A 21,206-nucleotide genomic window follows, 5' to 3' on the forward strand; every position below is an offset into this window, starting at 1 on the left:
TTGTAGCTGTCCCTAATAAGTAAGGTAAACCGTTTGCTTTTTTTTCAGTTGACTTCCAGTGGGAAAAATATGTAATATATTGCTGACCGTATACCACTCGGGTGTGTTGTAAAGGCTTTCAACGATTCTATATTTTGGTAGGCTGATACAAACTAAAGCTGGCCATAGACGCAAAGATCCGATCATACGAATCTCCGTATTGTGGGTGTCCCGACATTTTTCGTGTCAGTCGTTCAGTTGATTGGACAGCTTAGAAAATTTCTGATGGCTACAGATAATATCTCTGCATGTATTGCCGATCTGACAATATCAGTGGAAGACTGTCACCAACTTTTGTCGGACATAACTTTCGTATGATTGCTGTCAGGAGCTGAACATTGTCTGATCTGTTCTTTTACTACTTTATTTGATCTGAATGGTTAGTGGCAGGTCGGGAGATTGCACCGAACGATATGAAGGTAAATCTACACGTCTATGGGCAGCTTTAGTTTCCCCTTGATTAATGAATACTGAGCTGGTCCAGTGTTGTGATCAAGATTCTGTCATTTTAAAGACATGGGGACAGATTTACTAAAGGGCGGATTTTCGCCTGCAACCGATTTGCCACACTTCACGCCAGGCGCAAATTCGCTACCACTACGCTAATTCACTAAAATGTGAAGTTGCATCTCCGCAGCCGAATGCTGGCAAAGTTTCTCTAGTGTTAATTCGTCAGCACAAGCATTTCTTGGCAACCTTTTGCTAGCATTCAATTCTGCCTAGCCAAACTTCTTTAGTACTCTTATGTCAATTTGAATAGGGTGGGTACATATAGATTGTATAGATGTCTTTATTAGAGATGTTGGTGCAAATGCTTGAAGTGGCCACTTATTACAAATGTCCAAGGAAGCAAAATAAAGACAAAAAAGATCCTCTAAAGTCCTAGACATGAGCCCACCCTAAAACAAATGTGGCATGCCCCTCAAATTGGTTAAAAAAAATGTTAACACTAAAAAAAGGTATAACAAAGATATACAACCTACTAAGTGAACCAAAAGAAACATTAGAAATATCTCACATGATTAATAATAAAGGAATGATTTCACAATAAAGGAATGGCAAAAGGCAATTATCAAACCACAATTGTTAACTAAATGTGTCACTCATCAGGAGAATTATTACAAAATCCTTTATGATTGGTACCTAACACCTTCAAGGATAGCAAAAATGTATCCCGAAGCTTCTATGCTGGAGATGTAACAAAGATATAGGAGATATGCTACACATCTGGTGGAATTGTGATACTATACAAAGTTTGTGGCTAGCAGCAAGATCATTCCATTATCTCCTGAAGCAATGCTGTTAAACCTACATGACAAACTTCCAAATAAGAGCCTAGAAATGCTGACCTTCCAAGTATTAAATACCTGTAAACTTACAAAATACCTGATAGCTAGGAACTGGAAAAAAAGGAGATTCGAAATATCCACCACATACGTACAACAAGATGTAACTAATAACTTACAATATGAAAAAGCTGTGCCAAGAGGTATGACAGGGAAAAGAATAATACAGAAAGCATATAAGCTTTGGCTACTTAAGACCAAAACGTAAAGCCTACTTTGTCTAGGACTATCTTTAGTAGTAACTAACCTGGGAGGTATAAAATCTTTATTTTTTATGTATTTGTTAGATTTATAGTTAACTTTAGATCTTACTTCTTAGAGAAGTATATGAAGATACAATGTATGTACTTGTTGGGAAAAACACAATAAATAAAGAGAAAAAAAATTGTTAACACAAAAATCTTTAATAGTTAGGACTTTTGAAGTCAATACTGCTTTAAAAAATGAAAAGACGCCAGTGTTATTACAACGTTTATAAGTTTTGGGCATACAGGATATGATGTCACTGACATAGGATTGAGGAGGATGTATCTTATCATCTTATCAGTTCTCAAAGCTGGCGAAGGAAACTCTGGCAAAAGAGGTAACATTCTGTAAATTTCACACTTTAGTGAATTTGCAGAGTAACGATCGTTTGCCTGAGCAAAAATGCGCCTGGCGATAGGGAGCGAAACTGTGTTAGAGACAATCTCTTTTGCTAGCGTCTGTTAGTAAATTGGCGATGTCCCTGCGGATGAAATTTCTGGCGAATTGTTGCTAACGAGGGCCACTTTGTCCTTTAGTAACTCTGGCCCAAGGTCTTTCTCCTTTTAGTCCAGCCCATTTCAGCAATATAGTATAGCTTTATTTCACTATTAAAAGCTGGTACATGTGGGAAATGTGGAATTTTAGCGCTAGTCTTCATTTGCTGTTAACCATATGTGTATGAGACAATGGGTACAATAACCTGGTACCCTACTACACCAGTGCCTATGTTGGTCTAATATTATCCCTCTTTGAGACATTCGTACGTCTTTTCCTTGCACTTCATTTTATACATTGAGTACAGATTTTCTTATTATGACAGATTGACCTGTCAACATCTCTGAGCCGTCAGTGGATTTCTCCTGAGCTGCCTTTATCTCTTTCTCTGACTTCCATAGAAAGGACAGATATTCAGTCGTAAGGATCACTCACAAGAATGCTGCTTTATGAAAACCACAGCATAGAATTTAAACAAGCAATACATCTTAAAAAGAACTTCTACGAGTTATGTTTAGGGGTTGAAGATGTGTTCCTCTGAAGATGTCTTTAGTAGCTCCCTGTCTTGTTTTGTTAAAATTCACAACACATGCTCTGAGCTGGTGTCAGTTGAACAGGATCCACAATGGTGATCTCTTGTGGACAACTTTGAAGGGGTAGTTCGCTTTATGTTGAGTCCAATTATTGGCAACCTTTAAATTTTGTCTTTCATGATTTTTTTCTAATTATTTGCCTTTCTATTCTAACTCTTTCCAGATTTCACATGGGGATCACTGACCCTTTCAGCCTATTTAAGACCTATTTCTCAGTAGGGATGCACCGAATCCACTATTTTGGATTCGGACGAACGCCTGAATCCTTCGGGAAAGATTCGGCCGAATACCGAACCAAATCCTAATCTGCATATGCAAATTAGGGGTGGGAAGGCGAAAACATTTTTTACTTCCTTGTTTTGTGACAAAAAGTCACGCGATTTCCCCCCCCCCTAATTTGCATATACAAATTCGGGTTTGGCCGAATCTGAATCCTGCTGAAAAAGGCTGAATCCTGAACCGAATCCTAGATTTGGTGCATCCCTATTTCTCAGTGAGGCTACAATTGTATTGTTACTGTAACTTTTTATTATCTTTGTATATAGACCCTCTTCTTTTCATCTTTCAGTCTCTGATTCAATACAGTGCTTGGTCGCTAGGTTAAATTGGTCCATAGCAACCAGAAAGCTGCTGAAACTTGGGGAAGTGCTGAACAAAAAGCTAATTAACTCAGACCATAAAGAAATTAAGACCAATTGCAAATTGTCACTGTCTGCATCATACTAAAAGTTAAATTAAAGGTGAACTACTCCTAAGGCCTGCTTACTCCTTGCTGTAATAAGGCCACGGAACCTCTCTGCTGGTCATTTCTGTATATAAAATACAGCATTTCTAGCCATACTGGGTTTTAGTTCTCCTTTAATTGAGTTCTTGACAGTGTTCCTTGCTCATTAGCACTTGTAGAATGTGTTTGTTAAATAAAAAGCACTTGGTCTTAGAATAGAATCTGACGAAGGGGCCCGCCCCCGAAACGTTGCATCACAAGACTTGAATAAACACGCAGGGGTCCACCCCGCTTCACTTGCTTTTGAGTGTCTGGTGAATTTTCTCGTCTCTATGTATATTGGAGAGGTGCCGACCTCTTTTCCGGACACCACGCTAATTGATTGGAGAGGCTGGGGATTCAGGAATCCTTTTTGTGACTTAGAATAGGGTTGCCACTTTTTGTTCTCTGCGAAAATAGGCAGGGGGGCGGGCCAGTGACATCTGCGGCGGGGTGGGTGATGTTGGAGGCGGGACTGATGCCCAGCGATTGGCTGAACGCCATGTCAATAACTTCAGTGTCCTGTCTGAACAGGAACTTTTCACCCGGACAGGTCTTCAAAAAACCAGGCTGTCTGGGTGAATTCCGGACAGGTGGCAACCTTATCTCAGAAGGTACTTTTGCAATCTTTTGCCCAGGTCCAGATCCCCAGGTAAGTGGGATATTGCTTTCTGGACATGTTTTGTAAGGGGAAAAGTAGTACACTACTAAACAGATGTTAGTGATGCTGAAGTTGAAGGCTTTACTTGTATTTGTAACAACGTATTTCATCATACCTTCAGTCATGTCATCCCAATACCAGGCACTTGCCGACTTGTTTTGTAATGCTTCAAATGCTGAACATGACAATTTGCTGTGCAAATATATGGTGGTGGAGACGCAAGTTTATATTACCCCATATACATATTTTATATGAAAAATAAAACCATTATGAAACTGTGTAATTGTGTGTGTTGTTTTAAATGCTTGAAAGCTGATATTCTGGTTTTTTTTGGGGGGGGTGTTCAGAAGATTTAATTTAGTTTTTATTTATAATGTGCAGGCTGGGCATGTATAGCCATTAACTGTTCCAGCAGCAACTTCACTTCTTCAACATTAAATGGAAAAATTTTACCATACAACTTCAAAGGGATTTTATCATGGGAAAGTACTTTTTTTCAAAAACCCATCAGTTCATAGTGCTGCTCCAGCAGAATCCTACATTGAAATCTGTTTTTCAAAAGAGTAAACAGGTGTTTTTATATTTAATTTTGAATTGACATGGAGATAGACATGTTGTTAGTTTCCCAGGTGCCTTCAGCCACGTGACTTGTATTCTGATACATTTCAGTGACTGTTTACTGCTAAACTGTAAGTTTGAGTGATATCACCACCCTTTCCCCCCAGCAGCCTATAAGTAGAACAATGGGAAGGTAACCAGCTCTCAATAGTAAAAATCCAAGTTCCACCACAACTCCTTCAGTTACATCGATCCACAGTAGTTTATCTGAAAGTAGTTCTATTGTGAAGTGCTAGCTCTTCCTGAATGCATATGACCAGGTACAATGACCTGAGATATAGACAAATACAAGATTCCTCTGCACTCAACCCATTATCAATATATTTAAGACAGCGACATTTTGTGCATTCAGCTACTAAAAAATGCCTTACCCTTTAAAAAAACAGGGATTGTTTGTCCATATATTGCAATATATTTAAGCTGGCCAACTACGTCAAAGTCATCCCATATCTGGCCAGTCCTATGCTCAATTTTTATCTGATTCATTAAGAATTCTATTGCTTCATTATACATTTTACAAAGGGACTAAGTTTTAAAAAATACATTTGTTGTTTCAGGAATAACATTTGAAACGGTAGAATGAATTATTTGTAATGTACACAGTGTAATTTAGAAACATAAAATACACCATAAAAATCATGAAAGAATCCCTTTAAAGGAGAATTCAGCCCGTAATTACAAAACCCCTCCACCCTAACCTGGGTATACCTCCTTCCCTCCTGCCTACCTGCCCCCCCCCGGGCAAATGCCCCTAATTTTTTATTCACTCCTCTGTGCAGATTCTGGCCTCGGAGTTCACGGCAGCCATTTTCTTTCTTCTGTATTTTTCGGAAGTTTCGGCGCATGCGCAGTTGGAGTAATTTCCGACTTTAAGCGCGTGAGCAGGTTTTTTTTTTGTGCTAGATTTGGGATTATACCTGTAGAGAAAAGAAAAGCAGATAGTAAACTTGTTGGCAACTCTATTCTGTGCATAGGGTTACACAAAATAAGCACCAACCCTATATACGTGATATTATTCTGTTATTATTGTTATTCTGTCTGTGCTCAGTTATTAATACACAACAAAAAGAAGTACTATAGCATTGCGCCTCACAATGTATCATTCTACTTGCTCAACCTTCCCAGTTCATTGTTTATCCGCAGCTGTCTGCCCAAACACTGCATATCTATCAGTAACATAACTAGAGGGGGTAACCGCCCAGAATTCCACCAGAGTCAGTGGCGCGTGAGCTGCTGGGGGGCCCTGAGGGGGTGCGGGCCCTGGTCCAATTGCACCCCCTGCTCCCCTGGTAGTTACACCACTGATATCTATACTGCATACATGGCTGCCTAGTGCAACAACTAGGAATACAGGGGAAGCATCAGTACAATATTCAGCTGGGATATTTGAATCGTTGTTATTGTTCCTTACCTATCAGTTTCCCGTGGGAAAAATGCACACAAGCCGACTTTTCAATTAAGATAAATAGATTTATATAAACAACTGACTTTAAAGATTATTTTACATAAATAGCTGCTTAGTTTTTACTAACGAAATAAAGCTAAAGCTGTTCTTGGTTGATTAATAATGACATAACCCAGGGGAAGATTAGCACATAAATTGACAAGAATTTCTGACAAACAGTTGGAGGCAGAAAGTCTATTTGAGGTTGACATCTCTGTTGTAATTCATTTCCCAGGTTCTATTGCTGCAATATCCTATAAAAGGGGAACTAGACCTTTTGTAACAAAGGGTCATGATTGTTACATTGTAGAGCTGAAATATACAGCCTTGTGAAAAAGTTTGGGAACCCCTCTTAATTCTTTGGAGTTTAATTTTATCATTGGCTGAGCTTTCAGAGTAGCAACTTCCTTTTAATATATAGCATGCCTTATGTAAACTGTAGTATTTCAGCAGTAACATAACGTTTATTGGATTAACAGAAAATATGCATCATAACAAAATTAGACAGTTGCATAAATGTGGGCATCCCAGCAGAGATATTACATCAATACTTAGTTGAGCCTACTTTTGCAAATGTAACAGCCTCTAGACACTTCCTATAGACTTTGATGAGTGTCTGGATGGCGGTATTTTTGACCATTCGTACATACTAAATCTCTCCAGTTCAGTTAAATTTGATGGCTGCCGAGCATGGACAGCCTGCTTCAAATCATCCCATAGATTTTCAATGATATTCCAGGAGGGGGACTGTGACGGCCATTCCAGAATATTGTACTTCTCCCTCTGCATAAATGTCTTTGTAGATTTCGAAGTGTGTTTAGGGTCATTGTCTTGTTGGAATATCCAACCCCTGCGTCACTTGCTTGAACATTATCCTGAAGAATTTGTTAATATTGGGTTGAATTCATCCGACCCTCTACTTTAACAAGGGCGCCAGTCCCTGAACTAGTCACACAGCCCCACAGCATGATGGAACCTCCACCAAATTTGACAGTAGGTAGCAAGTGTTTTTCTTGGAATGCGGTGTTCTTCTTCTGCCATGCAAAATGCTTTTTGTTTTGACCAAATAACTTAATTTTTGTCTCATCAGTTCAAAGCACTTTGTTCCAAAATGACAGTGTCTTGTCTAAATGAGCTTTTGCATACAACAAGCTACTCTGTTTGTGGGGTGAGTGCAGAAAGGGCTTCTTTCTCATCACCCTGCCATACAGATGTTCTTTGTGCAAATTGTGCTGAATTGAAGACCAATGTACATATGCACCATCTGCAGCAAGATGTTCTTGCAGGTCTTTGGAGGTGATCTTTGGGTTGTCTGTAACCATTCTCACAATCCTCTGCATATGCCGTTCCTGTATTTTTCTTGGCCTGCCAGACCAGGGTTTTACAGCAACTGTGCCTGTGGCCTTCCATTTCCTGATTACATTCCTTACAGTTGAATCTGACAGTTTAAACCTCTGAGATAGCTTTTTGTAGCCTTCCCCTAAACCATGAAACTGAGCAATCTTTGTTTTCAGATCTTTTGAGAGTTGCTTTGAGGATCCCATGCTGTCACACTTCAGAGGAGAGTCAAACATAAGCACAACTTGCAATTGGCCACCTTAAATACCTTTTCTCAGGATTGAACACACCTGCCTATGAAGTTCAAGGCTTAACAAACTAATCCAACCAATTTGGTGTTGCCAGAAATCAGTATTGAGCAGTTACAAGCATTCAAATTAGCAAAATTACAAGGGTACCCAAATTTTTGCACAGCCAGTTTTTCACATTTCATTTAATTTCATACAACTGAATACCGCTTCACTAAAAATCTTTGTTCAGAAAACACCCCAGTACTCAGATGTTCCTGGGAAATGAAAGACATACCACTGTAATTTTTTTTGTTGAAAGTGGAGTAAATTATTATGCAGACTGAGAGATAAAAATGTAATATAAAAAGGCTGGAGTGACCGGACGTGTAACATAATAGCCAGACTATATTACACTCACTGGTTCCCCTGGTGACCAGGCAGTAACCAATCAGTGAGGGGGAGGGCACATGGGTCATAACTGTTGCATGCTAAGGATCAATTGCAAACTCACTGAACAGATATGTCCCATGTGGTCCCCCTTCAAGTCACTGACTAACTCAGAGTTACTGTAGAGAGCTGAAAAGCAGGAAGTTGTGTTCTGGCTATTATGTTACACATCCAGTCACTCCAGCCTTTATACATTACATTTTTGGATAACTAATTATATTAGAAACATTTTTTATTTTGCACAGCCTATCTATTTACCCAGTTTTTATTTTTACAGTGAACTGTTTCTTTATGATTATGTGCTCATGCCTAAAGCACAGATTTAATGTCATCTAAAAAATGTAATTACCAGCCCCCCTTCCCAGAGAAATTTGGGGAACATGAAGAGGCCATAAGTAACCTAATATTCCTACTTACTGCACACAGAGCAACTGAGCCCTTTATCTACTGTCTGACCCTTTATATGTGTGGAACATTTAATCATTTTCTTGCAAAATATATATTTATGTTCCCCACTCCTTGTAAAAATCTATCTGGATAAAGGAAAAAACCTACAGGCACAAAAGAGATTAGGCATTTTCACTCGCTATAAATCCTATTTGCCGAGATAAATGGCACATTGCATCATCACTGAGCTGAGGATATAATTGCCGGCTGCGGCTGTTACTAAGCAACCCCTGATTATACGTCACGGCAGGGAAAGCACATGGAAAAACACTGTCTCTCTCTAATATCCAGGACCTATGCTATATCTGCCCCGTGCACTGCTTGTTCTGACTGCATGCACCACTGAAACAAGTCACTTAACTTTGCCCTTGGCCAGTAACATATGGCAACCAGTCAGTAGTTGGCTTTGATTTGTTACCATTGGTTACTGCCCATGAGCAAATTTGCCCAGTGATGATAAATGACCCCCATTGATTCCCAAAATGCCTTGCATGCTTATGGGTTACTCTCTTTCTTTATAGGCCTGTTAATTGCAGAACATGCACGGCACTGTGGGAATTTAGAGATGCTTTGCAACTGCTACATTTTTGAAGGAGAAGGAATGATTTCCAATTGCAGGGAGCACTGTGCCACCAACTCCTTCTGGTCCCTGCGATTCTTATTGGTACTCTGGGCAGGGTCGGACTGGGCCGGTGGGACACAGATTAAAACCCAGTAGGACCCACCGACCCAGACCTGCACCCTCCTCCGGCCTCAATCAAGAGAACAGGTACGCGAGGGGGGCCACTGCTGGGGGTTTGCAACTGGAGCCGGGGTTGATCAGTGTCAGAACCCTGGTGGGCCTTGGACTGTTCAGTCCGACCCTGACTCTGAGTTGTGTGTATGCACAGTAGAACCAAAACCTTGGAAGCTCATTTCTAAGTTGTGTTTTAGCTGTAATGAGTATGTGTGCAACCCAAAGCAGCAATGAGGATCACATGGACCGGTCTGGAAACATGGCAGGGCTCAATACAACTCACTAGCCCGGGCCAGTGAAGTCAGCAACAGAAAAGCACCAACCTGGCATCTGAGATCAGAAATGATAATCACTGGGGACAAACTGGATTCGCTCAGTCACTGAGCCTTTAATGGTGCATATAGCCAAGGGGAGCAGTGCAGAGAATAGAAAGTGACTGTGCCTCCAGATGGGATAAGTTTCTTATGTTGAAATGCAGTATTTTCCTTCTCCAAATGTAATGCTCCTCATTTAAGCCAATAAGTTCTATTTTGTCTTCATCCATCTCCCAGTATCCTTCTGGTTTGTCCATGTGATCTTTATCAAACTGTAGACAATTAGCAATATTTTGGGGGGAGAGCAGTCTCTACCCTGCCATACACACCATTGCTGTTCAGTGTTCTCCTGATGGTGGAGCAAGGCTTTCACAGATTCGCACACACACAATTTTCTGCAGTTGGGGAGCTTACCCCTTTTATTGCATCACCAATACCTCCCAACTGTCCCATTTTTAGAGGGACAGTCCCTCTTTTGACAGCTCAACCCGCAGTCCCTTGTTTGTACTGGAAAGTCCCAGTTTCCTCTGCACTGAACAGCCAGAAAAAGAAACAATGTTTCTAACTTAATTGGCTTTCGGCAGAGAGCCCAGAACAGCCCCTCAGCAGATACATTTGTAACAATTTTGAGATAAGCAAATAAGTAATTGTAACAATATAGGATAACAGGTCCCTTGGGGAAAGTTAAACTCACAGCTTAAAGGGCAATTCACCTTCACTGTAATACTGAAACAAAACTTAGAAATATGTTCAAACTTTCATAACCTGACAAATTTTGTAAAATGAACATGGTAATTAGACGGTGTGTGGCCACAAAAATGGGCGTGGTCAAACAAATTTCACTGCGATACATACGGTTTTTATTTCCAAAATGTTGGAAGGTATGACATCACCAACAGTTTCAATGTTTTTGGTGGGTACACACTCTCTTTATCAGGATCCATTGATGATATAATAATAGGGGTAAGCTCCCCAACTGCAGAAAATTGCATGTGTGCGGATCTGTGAAAGACTTGCGGTCACTAAGGGACCTAGCCGGGTCAACGGAGGGCCAGCACCACCAGTTCAGTAGATATGTATCACATTATTCTCCTGATGGTGAACTCATAAACATCAACACATGCCAATCAATGTAAGACAGACCTTAGAAGTTACCCTGGTTCCTTTGTAACCTTTCTGACTATTAGATGCCTTGCAGTTGGAATTATGTTTGATGGTCGACACTGCTGCACAAGGGGGTCACACCAAATACTGAAAGAAAGTAAGGGATAACTGATTCACTTACTTTTGCCCCACACAGAAATGTTATTGGATCTTTTTGTTTTCAATAAATACATGACCAAAGATGATCATTTGTGTTTCGTAAGCTTAACTAGGTTTTCTTCATCTACTTTTTGGACTTGTTTGAAAACCAGATGATGTTTTAGGTCACATTCATAGAAAAATAGAGAACATTTTAAAGGGTTCACAAACTTTCAAGCACCACTGCGTGTATATATACTGTATATCTTGCATATAAAATCTATCTACAGTGGAACAATCAAGGGTGGTCGATCCAAGTCTGTTTAGCGCAGGAATCTAACTACAAAATTTCTCAGTGGAAGTGATTGGCGCCCAGTGCTGTCTGTATAAGGGCAAGTTCCAAACATTTCAAATGTATTTATTTGGCCTGTCAAAAGTGATAGAATTGTAGTTACAGAGTGTACTGGCTTTCTGCCCCTCAGCCCTCACCAAATTCTAACAAGATCGACTTAACCAGCCTTTATGTATTTTAATTTTGTACTTGTACACAGCTCTACAGATGTTTTACTTTCAGTTAAAGAACTATCGCAAAAATGAAAATTTAATATAAGCTTCATCATACTGAAATAAGAAACTTTCTAAATACAATCAATTAAACACTCTGCATTATTTCTGAAATAATCAAGTTTATCTTCACTATTCCTCTCTCAGCATCTGTTTCTCTTCATTCTGTCTTCATGCAGGAGTTGGGTGTCAGATATTCATTGACAGTTAGATCCAATATATCTTATATCCATTTGCCTAGAAGATGTATTAGAGCTCACTCTATTAAAATCACCAGACATCATGTCTCTCCACATGTAGAATTTGTGCAAAAAGCAGTAATTTTGTTTATACTGTAATCAGTTTTTTGGGTGAGCCCTAATACATCTGCTAGGAAAGGAAGCCCCCCTATAAGATTTATTGGATCTAGCTGTCAGTGGCCTGAACCAAATCCGGGGAGGGAAGGAGGTGAGGAGATTACCTGGACAGCAGGAATGATTGCTCATATCCAGACAGGTTGGTGCATGGAAAAAACAATGGCACATCCATGTGGGTGATTCATTCTACCAGGGCGTATCAAATAACATGATTATAATGGAATGCTTGGGGCACACCAGGATCTTAACAGAATACAAGTGTTACGTAACCTGTTTTGTAATCATATTATTTCCCAAAAGTTACACTGGATGGTGCACGGGGGGAGGGGGTTGTCTTTTAAAAATTCTTACTCTTTTATTTATATACAGGAATGGGATCCATTACCTTTTAACCCGTTATCCAGAATGCTCCGAATTATGGAGAGGCTGTCTTTCATAGACTCCATTATAAAAAAAACTTTTTTCTCTGTAATAATAAAACAATACCTTGTACTTGATCCCAACTAAGATATAATGAATCCTTATTGGAAGCAAAACCAGCCCGTTGGGTTTATTTAATGTTTACATGATTTTCTAGTAGACTTAAGGTATGAAGGTCCAAATTATGGAAAGATCCGTTATCTGAAAACCCCCAGGTCCAGAGCATTCTGGATAACAGGTCCCATACTTGTACTACACAATACAGCCAGTGTAGAAGATACCACCCAGTTTAATCACATTATTGCCTTTTGTACTGTAGGAAGCTGCTACACTTATAAATGTGAATTGAAGAAAAAAAAAAAAGCAACAAAGTAGCCTGTTTTAGAAAAAGCAAAAATATGGCGTTAACAAGATTTATGAAATTAAAGGGCCATGGACACCAGAAAATACAGATACTAGTAATGGGCGAATAAATTAGACGAGTTTCCACATTTCGCTGCCAGCGAATAAATTTGCTCCTATGAAAATGCAAAAAAAATTGTACACGCGTCGGAAAAGACGCTCACGTCAAAACCGTTGCACGGCAACGCTATTTGGACGCGTCAAAATTGACGTGAGCGACAAAATTTACACGGGCGTCAATTTTCGAGTTTCGCAAATTTTTCGCCGTTTCGAATTTTTCGGCAAAGGAAACCTGTATAGCTCTAACCTTGCTATAAACCAATGCTCAGACCTTCAGGAGGGACTTGAAAAAGAAAAAAATAAAAGCCCAACAATGAATTAGTCTAGTTATGTTGGTTTAGCCCTTTAATTCAGAAGCATGTGAGTAATAAGCTTACCTGAACAAATCCTCAGTGAGTGACTCTTCTCTGGCTTGTTGTGTTTGTTCAGCGCATCTCACATTATTAGTTCTTATCTAATCTTCACATAAAGGGGCAAATTTACTAAAAGGCGAAGTGGCTAACGCTAGCTAAAATTCGCCAGTGTGACGTAATTTTGCCGATTTACTAACGGGTGCTGGTGTAAATTCGCTAGTGAAGTGGACCTACTCTAGCTCTACTTCGCACCCTTACACCAGGCGAAGTTGCGCTCTGGTGAAGGGACATAGATACGCTAATTTACTAACTTGCCTATTTTAATGAATGTTACCTCTTGCGCCAGACTTGCCTTCGCCAGCTCAGACCAGGTGAAGTGCAATAGAGTAGATAGGGATTGCTTCAAAAAAAGCTAAAAAATTTTCTAAATCCTAAAAAAACACAGGCGTCTTTTACTTTTTTTTAAGGGTGATGGGCTGAAAAAGAGCGAAATTTTTTTTAGGGTACCCTCCTTCCCCCCTACATTTGATAACATATGGCACCTACACTATACACAATGTGTAGGGCATTAGAACACATTTATGAAGGTTCCCTGGCCTTGTGTAGTGTAATGTGTATTCTGCTGTATATACGGCTATTGTACTTTAACTGCACACCGTATGCAAATTTGCCTTCGCTAGCGTAACTTCGAACCGCTGATCGTAACATCACTAGCGCAGCTTCACAAACGATCGGTAACTTGTGCGCAACTTCGGATCTTCGTGAATTTCATATTCGAATTCGGCGACTTTGTCTAGAGCTGTTTACTCATTTTTAAGAATAAAAATGACATTTTAGCTTGCACTATTGTGGCTAATCTATTGGCAATAAACTGCCTCGGTAGCTTTCCTTCTCCTTTAAGAGAATAGCCGAGCATACTGACAGTAAAATACACATAAAGCATTTGCTGAGCAGAAGACTCTGATGAGGGCAGCCCCAAGCAAGTGTGTGATCCCATGTGTAAGAAACACTAGTACAGAGAATATTTATGTTTACCCTTGAGACAAAGGGCTTAATGCAGAAAAAAAGGAGCATAAAACAGATGGAAACCAACTGACGAGCCAGCTAAATGGCAATGTTTATTTATCTGTGACTTTGGTAATGAACTAACAGGAAATCAAATATTGGACCAAGGGAAATAGAGGCTTATATTTAAAAACCTCCATTATAAAAGGACCATTCAAATACCTTTCGCATAATTGAACATTAATCTTGAGACAGCTTTATTTATTATGCACAGCCTGGAGAGGCAGAAGGGTTATCTTGTGATGGTTAGAGGAGATCATGGGAACACATGACTAGTGCCTCTGGGCAAGCTTTAATACTAAATTCATGGGGATTGTACAAAAGAATGTCTATCTGTCCCTACTGAAATAGAAAGCATTGCAAAGAAAGGTCTCAGATATCTTACATACCCCATTGGCAATTACAGTGTTAAAGTTAAACCAGCTCTTATCAATAAGTCATGTCCGGTGTGGATTTGACAGACTAGCAGATGTTTTAATGACGTGTTCTGTGCCCTGTGCCAATGTTATTTCCAATGTTATTTCCTGCTTACCTCCACTTCCTGGCGCAGCCACTGTTCCAGCTCTCCATTTCTCTTTCTATCATCTGCAATTAAATCAGACCCTCCAATAATATTCGGAAAGATTTCAGTCCCAAAGTACACCACCTACGTAAAATAAAATACTTTATAAAAGATCATTATCCAGAACCACCAACCAGCCCTGTACTGTAGCAGTCACATCCTACAAATCCTACAAATTAGAACTGCAGAGATATCCCAAAAGTATCAAGACTGCCACATTTAGGATTACGCGCTAAAAGTAACAAGACTGCCACATTTAGGATTATGCACTAAAAGTATCTAGATTGCCACATTTAGGATTACGCACTAAAAGTAACAAGACTGCCACATTTAGGATTACAAACTAAAGGTATCTAAACTGCCACATTTAGGATTACACACGTAAGGGCACATTTACTAAATCGTTCGATCGAAGCATTTGCGGTAAATCCTTCTAAGGATTTTACTTCAAGGGTCGAATATCGAGGGTTAATTAACCCTTGACATTCGACCAATAGTAAATGTGCCCCTAAAAGTATCTAGACTGCCACATTTAGGATTACAAATTAAAGGTATCTAGACTGCCACATTTAGGATTATGCACTAAACGCAATGATCCCCAACCAGTAGCTCGTGAGCAACATGTTGCTCTCCAACCCCTTGGATGTTGCTCTCAGGGTCCTCAAAGCAGGGGCTTATTTTTGAATTCCTGGCTTAGAGGCAAGTTTTAATTGATTAAAAACCAAGTCTAGTGCCAAGTAGAGTCTTTTGAGGCTGCCAGTCAACATAGAGGCGACCAAATAGCCAATCATAGCCCTTGTTTGTCACCCCAAGGGACTTTTTCATGCTTGTGTTGCTCCCCAACTCTTTTTACATTTTAATGTGGCTCACAAGTAAAAAAGGTTGGGGACCCTTGCACTAAAGGAATCTAGACTGCCACATTTTGGATTACCAAGTAAAGGTATCTAGCTTGCCACATTTACGATTATGCACTAAAGGTATCTACACTGACACATTTTGGATTACGAACTAACAGGGGAATGTAATAAAAGTCGCAAAGAGCAAAACAATTCGCACCAATAAGACTAAAAATCCACATCTCGCAATGTAATATTGTTCCTTAAACTGTTATTGCATTGCGAATTTTAATTGCGCATTGCGAATTTTAATTGTGCATTGCGAATTTTAATTGCGCACTCATAAGAAGTGCTTGAAGGTGTCGTAATCTTTTGGAGGAAACATAACGACTTTTTCAGTAAGAAGTTTTATTACATTGACTGCGCATTGGCGCAAACTATAAAATTCGCAAACGGTCTTTCACTGTCGGAAGTGGTCGCTAAACAGTTTCAGGGCTCGCAAAAGCTATATTAAATTCGCACAAAGCAAAATTTGTTCGCGCAAAGGCATAACTTTTCGCATTGCGAATAGTTTTTCCGTTAGCGATTTTTATTACATTCCCCCGTAAAGGTATTAGACTGCCACATTTAGGATTACAAATTAAAGATATCAAGATTGCCACATTTTGGATTACAAACTAAAGGTATCTAGACTGCCACATTTAGGATTACAAATTAAAGGTATCTAGACTGCCACATTCAGGATTACAAATTAAAGGTATCTAGATTGCCACATTTAGGATTATGCACTAAAGGTATTTACACTGCAACATTTAGGATTACGCACTAAGGTTATCTAGACTGCCACATTTAGGATTACAAATAGTGATGGGCGGATTTATTCGCCAGGCGCGAATTCGCTGCAAATTTGCGAGATTTGCCGCCAGCGAATAAATTCGTGAAACACCCATGACAATTCAAGGTAAAAATTATTTTTTTTAAAAAAAAACTGACGCCGGCGTCAAAAACGGGCACCGGCGTCAAAAAAACGGGCGCCGGCGTCAAAAACGAGACGCTGGCGCCGTTTTGCGAATTTTTCGCCGTTTCGCGAATTCGCCCATCACTACTTACAAACTAAAGGTATCTAGACAGCCACAATTTGGATTACAAACTAAAGATATCTAGACTGCCACATTTAGGATTACAAAACTAAACAAAAGGCTGTACATTTTTTTATTGTTTTATTGATTTTCGGTAATGCAGATAAAATAGCATATAAACAGCAACTTGTGTGTGATTGATAAAGAACTCTATGTATCTATATTGTCACACATAGATCATATAGGGGTATATAGTCACTGCCTTGCGCAAGGGGTAGGGGGTGGAAGAGATAGCAAGGGGGGGGGGGGAGAGAATGGGAAACAGGAAGAGGAAGGAGAATAGTTTAAAATGTTTAGGTTTCATGGTACTTGTGCCGGGAGGCATGGTATCTACCGCATTCCCTATGTAGTGTCTTATGTAGAGGTAAAAGTCTTGGGTTTGTGGCATCCCAAGTAGGTGACATGATTTTTTAGATACATTCCCTAAATGGGAATCATTAAAGCTCATTATTGTGAGTTTCTGGTATAAGCATGGGGATGCATCTTGCTACAACACCACTTATTACACCGTTAAGATTCCCATGACCTCCCACACACAGACATTGACTGCCTAATACTGGGGGCAAAAGAAAGTTAAAGGAGAAGTCTCATGTTACAACTCCCGGTTGATTCTGTGAGTATTGTGGTGAATTTGCAGGTCCCACAAATAATGCAGTTTAGCAGTTTTCTAGGTACATTAATCTATTTACCTTGGAGCTTATTTTAATAAGTCCCATACCAATTGTTTCATGATTGAAAAAGGATGTGATAAATGGAATTGTAGGAAAAGGGATGGAGCATTGCAAAGATACTGATGCCTCCCAGGTCTTAGTGCTCCAGACCACTGGCTGAGAAATGTCTAGGTTTCAGTATAATAGGGAACTAAATAACTGGACAGGGAGAACTCTAGCACAGCTATGAATAGACACCAATTAGCAATGACAATAAATTAGAAAATAAAAGCAAAGAACTGAGTGTTTGTTATGGGTAATGTAAAAAATAAATGGGTAAAGTTTAGCTTGCGCATGGGTAAATCAGGCCTACTGTACGGGTATGGGTTCTGTATTCCGGAAGCCTATTATGCAGAAAGCTCAGAACTATGGGAAGGTTGTAACATATAGGGAGGAATTCACAAAAATGTAGAGAGCCCATTTCTGGAGTAAAAGTGGTGGTAAACTGGAGTAAAACACTTTCTCCATATTCACAAACAGAAATCCGCCTAAATTCCGACTCAACCGCCACTTTTCATATTTTAGTCAAAGAAAGACAGTTTAAAGATACTTTTATGAATTTGTCTTTCAAGCGACATAAAAAAGGGCGCAAAAACAACATTTTAAACATTTTCTCCCGACATTTTAAAAATGGAGTAAAGCTCAGTATGTGTCAGACCAATTCTAAGATAACTTGCTCTGCTTTGGTTCAGCCAATCTTCATTTAACACCTCTTGTAGGTGCCCCATTGGGGAATCATTACCATTCTAATAGGGATTAGCATTTTATACTCAGGGACCAAGTTTCTGCGTAACCCTATAGGTGTAAAAGACTCATTAACAAAACAAGTGAAAAACTGATTAAACAAATAAAGTGTATTTTATACAATTTTACGTGTAAAAAGTTTTTACCTCACACTTGCATTATTTTACTAGTTTTGGCTTAATGAATGAGGCAATATTAGCAATTTGAGTGAATATATTATCTAAAGAAAAAGTAAAGCCTCCCAGCCTTTTTTTTTAGTTTTAGCAGCAATTAGACACTTGACATAAGATAAAACATATTTCTGATACAAATCCCTATATTATGCAAAATAGCATTTCTTGTATTTAGACCCTTATGTCTTGTTACAGAACATGTAGGAAGATTCAGAAAGCCTAAAAAAAATTATGTATCATTTTCCAAGTTAAAATAAATAGGGATGCACCGAACCCACTATTTTGGATTTGGCCGAACCCCCGAATCCTTCACAAAAGATTTGGTCGAAAACCGAACCAAATCCAAATTTGCATATGTAAATTAGGGGTGGGAAGGGGAAAACATTTTTTACTTCCTTGTTTTGTGACAAAAAAATCCTTATTGGTGAGCAAACAATCCTTCTGGGTTTATTTAATGTTCAAATGATTTTTAGCAGACTTAAGGTATGGAGATCCAAATTACATAAAGATCCCTTATCTGTAAACCCCAGGTCACAGGAATTCTTGATAACAGGTCCAATACCTGTATTGTATAAAGAAATGAAGGTATAAACTATTCTTCTCTTGTAGGAGTCAAAGCCCTTAATTTTACTGAATCCCTAAAGGGAATGATGGAGGGTGGAGCAAATTCTTGCAGAGATCACTGGAGGAAGGCAAATATCAATTAGAGGATGTAAAGGAAAAATAATATTTTGTTGGGGTGATGGGCAGGTGATTTTGATAATAAGGCCATTAGCAAAATCACTGGGAGGGGTGAGAAAAAGAGAAGCTGTGGCAAATTCTCCCTGACTGAATCCCTGATTTGTTTTCTGGAATTTTTCTGGAGGTGAAAACACATTTGAGTCAGGAGCGGCAACACGTTAGTGTACCTAGCCCAAAGGTGAAAATCAATCACAGTGATCAGGTAAACCATATGATGACCCTGCCTCAGGATAATACAACTTACATAGTTACATAGTTAAATTGGATTGAAAAAAAAAAAAAGTCCATCAAGTTCAACCCCTCCAAATGAAAACCCAGCATCCATACACACACCCCTCCCTACTTTTAATTAAATTCTATATACCCATATCTATACTAACTATAGAGTTTATTATCACAATAGCCTTTGATATTATGTCTGTCCAAGAAATCATCCAAGTCCCCTCTTATAGTCATTAACTGAATCAGCATCACAACATCACCCGGCAATGCATTCCACAACCTCACTGTCCTGACTGTGAAAAACCCCCTACGTTGCTTCAAATGTAATTACTTTTCCTCTAGTCTAAAGGGGAGGCCTCTGGTACAGTGATCCACTTTATGGATAAAAAGGTCCTCTATTCCTGCTATTTGTCTATAATGTCCTCTAATGTACTTGTAAAGTGTAATCATGTCCCCTTGCAAGTGCCTTTTTTTCCAGAGAAAACAACCCCAACCTTGACAGTCTCCCCTCATAATTTAAGTCTTCCCTCCCTCTAACCAGTTTAGTTGCACTTAGTCTCTGCACTATCTCCAGCTCATTTATATCCCTCTTAAGGACTGGAGTCCAAAACTGCACTGCATACTCCAGATGAGGCCTCACCAGGGACCTATAAAGAGGCATAATTATGTTTTCATCCCTTGAGTTAATGGCCTTTTTTATACAAGACAGAACTTTATTTGCTTTAGTAGCCACAGAATGACACTGCCCAGAATTAGACAACTTGGTATGTACAAAAACCCCTAGACCCTTCTCATTTAAGGAAACTCCCAACACACTGCCATTTAGTATATAACTTGCATTTATATTATTTTTGCCAAAGTGCATAACCTTGTGTAGGGATGTGTAGAATAGCCATCCCCAGTATTATTTAGCAGGCAGTTTCCCTAGTGTTATAGACACCTAACTAGGTCCTTAAATACAGTTGGGAGGGGTAACTGTTTCCTATTTCTGCTTTAAAGGGCATGTAAAGGCAAAAAAATAAAATCCCATTTTTACTTTCTTTAATGAAAAAGAAACCTATCTCCAACATACTTTAATTAAAAAATGTGTAGCGTTTTTAAAAGAAACCTGACTGTATTCAGTGAAATTCTCCCTTCATTTACTGCTGTGGATAGGAATTGTCAGACGGTCCCTAACTGCTGAGCAGGGAAACAATCATACTTATGGACAGCAGGGGGAGCCCCGCCTTACTTCCCAGCCATGCAGAACTCAAGCAGCTTTGTTTATGACGATCCCTAAGCAGCCCAGACCACACTGAGCATGTGCACAGTCTTAGTCTTGTCAATATGTTTAACAAAGTTACAAGATGGTGATCCCCTGTAGCCAACTTTGAAAGCATAAATTATTTGTTTGATTAGGCTTGTGGTGCAGTAAGTTCATGTTTATATTTACTATAAAAAATACAGCATTTCTAGCCTTATTCTATTTCAGACTTTACATGCCCTTTAAGCTATACCCCTTGTTGTTTCTCACAGTGACCAGTAGATGGCACTGTGCTAGAGTATAAAAGTCACTGAAGCCATGCTTTCAGTGTCCATCTTGTGCTGGCTCAAGCCTGAGCAGGCAGGCGGAGCTCGAGTGGAACCTAGACAGGTCAGGTCTAGTAAGGATAGGCTAATCACCTTTATAGGTCAGTCTAGGAGTGACAGACAGTCAGATTATTTAGCTGAGCAATTTGAGGCTCCTCTGAGGATTGTGAGTGGGATTAAGATCCCGGGTACTAATTGCCCAGAAGTAGGGACTAAGTGTACAGACCTAGGGTAGAAAGTATTCCCCTCAGGTTCCACTTATACTTAGGGAAAAGGCTGAAAGCTGGGTGTACCTCCTCAAAGCTGCATGCATTATTCTTGTTCACGTGGA

This window comes from Xenopus laevis, chromosome 6S, assembly GCF_017654675.1.
Source record: "Xenopus laevis strain J_2021 chromosome 6S, Xenopus_laevis_v10.1, whole genome shotgun sequence".
In the NCBI taxonomy this organism is placed as follows: Eukaryota; Metazoa; Chordata; class Amphibia; order Anura; family Pipidae; genus Xenopus; species Xenopus laevis.